Genomic DNA, 6026 nt, shown 5'->3' on the forward strand with positions numbered 1-6026 from the left:
GGGTTTTAGAAACAGCTGGGATTCCACCCTCAGTCTCCATCTGTTACCAGATCTCAGCATTCTGGGGGAGGGACATGGGAGATGGCTGATATTGGCATGCAGCGGTGCTTTCCCATGTACTGACTACTGAGAACATAGCCTGGTTCTGCAAGCTCACCTCTGCTGGGAACGTGATGAGTGAGCACTGTGAAGTCTTGCTATCAGCATTGTCATCACTACTCCTTCACTCAACAGTTTATGAGATGTAGAATAGCAAAATGTTAGTTCTGGAAGCTCCTCAGCAAACAGAATTCCATCCTTCTCCTTCTGTGGATGAGGTTGGAGTGGGTAGTTACCTCCTTAACTGTTGGGTAACAACCCCTCCAAGCGTCTGCTGCAAGCCTGGCTGTTCAGAACCACACAGCTTCGTTCTATAGTCATGTCCCCAAGAATGTGGCAGAAGCAAGGTCTGAGTAAGGATCAGAGGAACACTGAGTAAGGAGCAGAGGAACTTTTTGAATGTGAGTAACTTCTCTAAATATTTTGAGACTTATTACCCTATTTCATCTCTATAATGTATGCAGAGCAGGGGTATATAATAGAGATTAATTTTTTTACTTTAACAAACTAAAAGGAAAATAATAGCTACTACTGTTTACTGAGTGTGTTATTGCCAAGGACAGTTACAGAAACCTTGCATTTATTATATCTTATCCTTACACCAAATCAAAATGATGAGTATAATTTTCCTGGTTTGCATCCTATTGTATCACAGATGTCTGTGTAGAATTTCAGGCCTCCCAGCATCCCTGGAATCTAGTGTTATTGTTCCAGTTGATATTGTGCTGTGAACATGACCCCTGGAGTGCTGTAAGGTTAACCGCATGGTGAGGGATGCCTGGTTCACCTCTGGGCAAGCCGAGGTGCTCTTGTCACCCTCCCAAGGAGTCCATGACTTTCGTCAAGTTACTAACTCCACACCTGGGGCCCAGGGCAATGATAATAACTGTTGCTTATGTTTGTGTGATGTTGTATGTTTTACAGAATGCTCTCCTGACTATTGTGTCTTTCAGGTGTGGGCCATGGACTTGGTCCCATGTCACAGTGTCACACTCTTCTCTCCCCCATTCCTTGTTGTGGGCTCATGGCTCTAATTTCTCATTCAGTATTCTGGGAGAATTCACTAAGCAAAGGTATGCACAGGAATTTGAGAAACAAGACAGAGGATCATAGGGGAAGAGAGGGAAAAATGAAACAAGATGAAAACAGAGAGGGAGACAAACCATAAGAGACTCTTAATCTCAGGAAAAAATACTGAGGATTGCTGGAGTGGAGGGGGGTGGGAGGGATGGAGTGGCTGGGTGATGGATATTGGAGAGGGTATGTGCTATGGTGAGTGCTGTGAATTGTGTAAGACTGATGAATCACAGAACTGTACCCCAGAAACAAATAATATGTTATATGTTAATAAAAAAATTTTTTAAAAAATCAGACCTCAATGGAGACAAGGATGGCTCATTGTTTCATTTATCCTTTTGTTGGCTATTCTCCCCTTTAATTTTGAATTTCACAAGAATGTGTTTTTGTGTGAAAAGTATTAGCTTGACTTGAAAGATATGAAATATAAAACAATAGGATATAATGAATATGCCATGAAATATGATAAACACTATGACAGAACTAACATTAAATATATAATGTAAATGGACTTAACTGAGTTTTTACCAAAAAAAAAAAAAAGATTTTCAGTTTGGCTAACAAAGTAAAATTCAAATCTAAGTGTTTATATGAGATAGAAAGAGAGAGACTGAAAGATTAGAAATGAAAGGATTGTCAGAGACATATTGGGGCAAAAGGAAAAAAAAATTCAGAGTAATTGACTTGAAATGTCCCAGTCCACCAGGGCTGGTCTTCCTAACACTTCAGAGATCTCCGTGTTCCCCTGTGGTTCTGTATGACTCTTCCTCACAACCCCTTAGCTTGTGCAATGAGCAATTAAATATGCTTTTAAGATGGCATTTCCACCTAAGATGATTTCTAAAGCTGCTGGGATGCAGCCGACAATATGTGCTTCAGAGCTGCCAAAGCAGGTTTATGAGTTATTTCTAAGGGACAGAATAGGAATGGAGAATTAAGTGTGAATGACCTTCAAAAAAATGGAAAAGTCCACACAGTCAACAAGGTATGAGCATGTGAATATGCATATACATGTGTGTATGTAGGTGGATGTGGGTGTGTATATATGTGTCTGTGTCTGCACATGCATATACTTATAAGGTGTACATGTGTAAGTGTATATTTGTGTGTGCGCATGTTTGCACCCACACTTGGGATCCGGTGTTCCTATTCAGGTCCTAGGGAAATTCTGGAGCAGAGCCCTAGGGGAAATTAGAAGTCATCCTTGCGGAGGAAGGCCTGGCTCTTGGATGAGCACACTGGTAGGCACGCAGGAGAGTTGGCCAGGTTTCCATTTTCTCGTCTTTCCTTCCCACTCATATCCAGATAAGTGTTTTGAAGGCAGTGCTCTGGGGATCCTGTGAGCCATGCAAACACTTGGCATTTGTAAATGCCATTGAATAACACACTCTGGAGACCCTTGGTTAGAGACTCAGAAACTGCTGCAAAAACCTTGCTTTCCTAGGAGTGAAGCAGTAATGGCACATCCCCTCTATTTTATTGAATGGTAATAAAGTTATCTTCTTCATCCTAAGAGCCTCACCATTCTATGATCATTTCTGGAACTTGTGGTGATTAAACTTAGAGCAGAAACCCATTTGAAGCCAATTCATGATTTGTCTGTGACCCAAAGGAATAAAGTTGATTTGTGGAAACAGACTTCTATCCATTTGTCCAGACTACAGTCCAGGCGATTACTTTTCATATTTGACCTGTTCTGTAACATAACCCTTCTTATATTTCTGGATGTTAGAATTCTTTGTATCCACATCATGCTCCTGTGGATGTGCCAAGAGGGCACTGGCTCTTTGGTGAAGCCTGCACAGGATGATCCTTAGGGCATCATAAGCAGTGTGAGAAGCAAAGTGGTCACATGGAAGGAAGGAGGTGTGGGCTCCATCAATCCCAGTGCCACAATAAGATTGCGAGCTTGCCACCACAGGACCCATATTCAAGCTTCTGTTGCATCCTACCTGCAAACATCTCAGGAACCAAAATGAGTCCCATGGCTGAGCCATGGTTTGGACTGGGGCTATGCTGCCTGCCCAAGAAGGACAAGTCAAGGAAGGCCATGAAGAGGGGATCGCAATCCATCTGGGCAACAGGCTTCCTCAAAGTGAGGGTGACTTAGGGTGTGTGGAGTGAGCTGTTCATACATTGTTGGGGAGAGAAGGGATCTTGCTTCACCTGTGAGTGTGCCTGGCTGTGTCCAGGATTGCACTCATTCACCAGAGCTCTGGGGCCATCAACAGGGTTGCTGCCAGTCTCCTCTCTGTGAAGGGAAAAGGGATCAGTGTAACTTAGCAGTTCAAAACTGCAAAGCTTAAACCTATATTTAGACTAGAGGTTGGCAACTTCTTCTTAAGGGCCCAGATAACAAATATGTAGCCATTAAGGTTCTACTGCTACTACTTAGTTGGTTTTTGTACCCAGGAAGCAGCACAGACAATACGCACACAAATGGGCACTGTGTACCAACAAAGCTCTATTTACAAAAGGGGTGTTGCTGTGAGCCATATTTTGCTGACTAGTTTAGGTTAAAGATTTGGGAAGTATACTAGCTGACAAAGTTACCCCTCCAGGTAGGGGCAGCTAGATATGATGTCTCAAGCAGGGAAAGGACAGAGAATTCAGACTCTCATTCAGGAAGGCTCCTCTGCTGCCCCTGGAGATGGAGTTGCAGGTGTCTTATTTATGTTTAGGGTTTAGAAGCAGTATTCACGCAGAAAGTTCAACAGCGGAAATGGATACAGGTCACCATAGAGAGTTGTACATCACTAAGAGAAGACAGTGGCAGAAAGGTGAATGGCCTTTCTCACTGAGGCTGAGGCCTCCCAATGCCTAGAAGGAAGGAAAGGTGGAATATCTGGAATTTGACTAAATTGAAGACTGCAAATTTACCAAGCAGCTGTGTGGTCCTGGGGGTGACTGATCCTTATCATTATTATTTGCAATTAGATGGACTAGAAGATTGAGATAGAAGCCAGCTTTAATTACAGGGATATGGTTCATGTTCCATTTTTGCAAATGGGTATATCTCTGGGAAAATCACATGAGTTGCTATGCCACACAGTTATCGGCAAAAGGTAATAATGGTGGATAGAAGGCTAATTTTGTGCAGTGTCCATGGTTTCCAGACAGACACCTTACTTTTATGTGTGTCACCAAGTAGGAAGCAAGTCTAAGACATGTTCTGAGGAGACCTCTGGTGATGAGAGGACAGCTACCCCTGACATAGTGGCAGGAGTGCCAATCTGTGTGTGTGTGTGTGTGTGTGTGTGTGTGTGTGTGTGTGTGTGTGTGCGCACCCATGTTCCTATACTTTTCCATATTTGTGTTAGTCTCACTCCATATTTTTTAGAATGAGCCCTTTTATGCATCCCACATTACCACACCCACTCTCAAGTGTCAAAGTGAAAGATAGTCATCTGTAATTAGGGTTACCTGGATGAGAAACTGAATGTACATGTGGGGCCAGATCACATATGCCAATAGAATTCTGTACAATCTCTGCAGCAACCTGCCCAGAAAGCCAAACCACAATCTCTGCAGGAATCAGCCAAGAGTAGTCAGGACTTGGTCAATGACTGCTAGCTTCCCTGAGTTTTGCCCCCTGCTCCCAAATCAGGACCAACTGGAAAAAGCCAAACCAATCACACAGGATGTCCCACTTCTAGTTCCCCTGCCCCCAGCCTCCCATGCCAACAGCCTCCTATCATGACATTCTCCCTTTTTTCCTATAAGCTTTCCCTCTCTTCTGCCTGCCTTTGAGTCTCAGCCAAGTGCAAATGATGGTGGCTGACTTCCTTGCTCTAGCAAGTGCTGAATAAATAGCCTCTGCTTGTTCTCATTTGGATGGCCTTTGTTTATTTCCAGACAGAGAAACTTTGGCTCCTGCTCTTGCCAACAGAGGAACACACAGGAGCTGAGAGGTTGAAAAAGCTATAACTTTCCTCCTTTATTGCTCTTCTCTTATACTATTGGGTTGGAAAATCTGGTGCCAGATTTGACTAACAAAAATTGTAGAAAATGATTTGTCTGATAAATAAATAGTTCCATTCACTGGTTATACAACTTTTGATAATTGGGGTGCAACATGGAGCAAGTTTTCAATGTACAACTTTATTTTTATCCATTTATTAGAATTTTATTCTTTTTATTTCTGATTATTATCAGCCAAACATATACATAAGATGATGTGTCCACCATTGAGAAGATGAAATATCCTCTGCCAACACTGATGACTACCTGGGACAGTTGGATAGCAGTGGAGAGGAAGTGGCTGAGATTCTATGGAGGGAGACATACCTGGACCTGAGTCCTGACCTCAAAACTCACTGGGTGTGTGAGCCTGTCTCATCATTTATAAACGGGCTTACCAAGTGTGCCTACTTTGTGTGTGTGTGTGTGTTTTTTTTTTTTTGTGAGAACTGACTGAAAGTACAGTTAGTAATATATTAAAAAACACAACATATTGTGATATGGTAATTTATAACAAGAAGTACATATTTGCTCTTAATCTCCATTTCTGGCCCAGAGCTCCTAAAACCCTTGGAATACCTAAATGATGAGTGTGATAAATGTGCTTGATATTCATAACAAACCCTTTTCAAACTCACCTGAATTTATATTAATGAGGCGATTTTTTTGGAGAGCCCCTAGATAACCACAGGATGGAAGCTTGTTGCTGGGGAAATGAACCATGTCATTAAATGTTGGAATTTTCAGTCTCAACCCCCTGAACTCAGAGGCGGGAAAAGGGCTGGCAGTTGAGCCAATCACCAATAGTCAATGATTTAATGTCTGTGTAATGAAGTCTCCATAAATCCCCAAAAGGATGGGGTTTGGAAAGCTTTCGGGTTGCTGAACCA

General features: G+C 42.5%; 1 long non-coding RNA gene across 1 annotated transcript; it reads left to right on the forward strand.

The window, feature by feature from the left end:
- The first annotated feature begins 338 nt into the window (after positions 1–338).
- Positions 339–5486, forward strand: LOC113908689. The gene is made up of 3 exons (XR_003515572.1): positions 339–500; positions 1053–1172; positions 5332–5486. It is a non-coding gene; the product is annotated as an uncharacterized LOC113908689 (long non-coding RNA).
- Positions 5487–6026: the final 540 nt, after the last annotated feature.

This window comes from Zalophus californianus, chromosome 6, assembly GCF_009762305.2.
Source record: "Zalophus californianus isolate mZalCal1 chromosome 6, mZalCal1.pri.v2, whole genome shotgun sequence".
NCBI lineage: Eukaryota > Metazoa > Chordata > Mammalia > Carnivora > Otariidae > Zalophus > Zalophus californianus.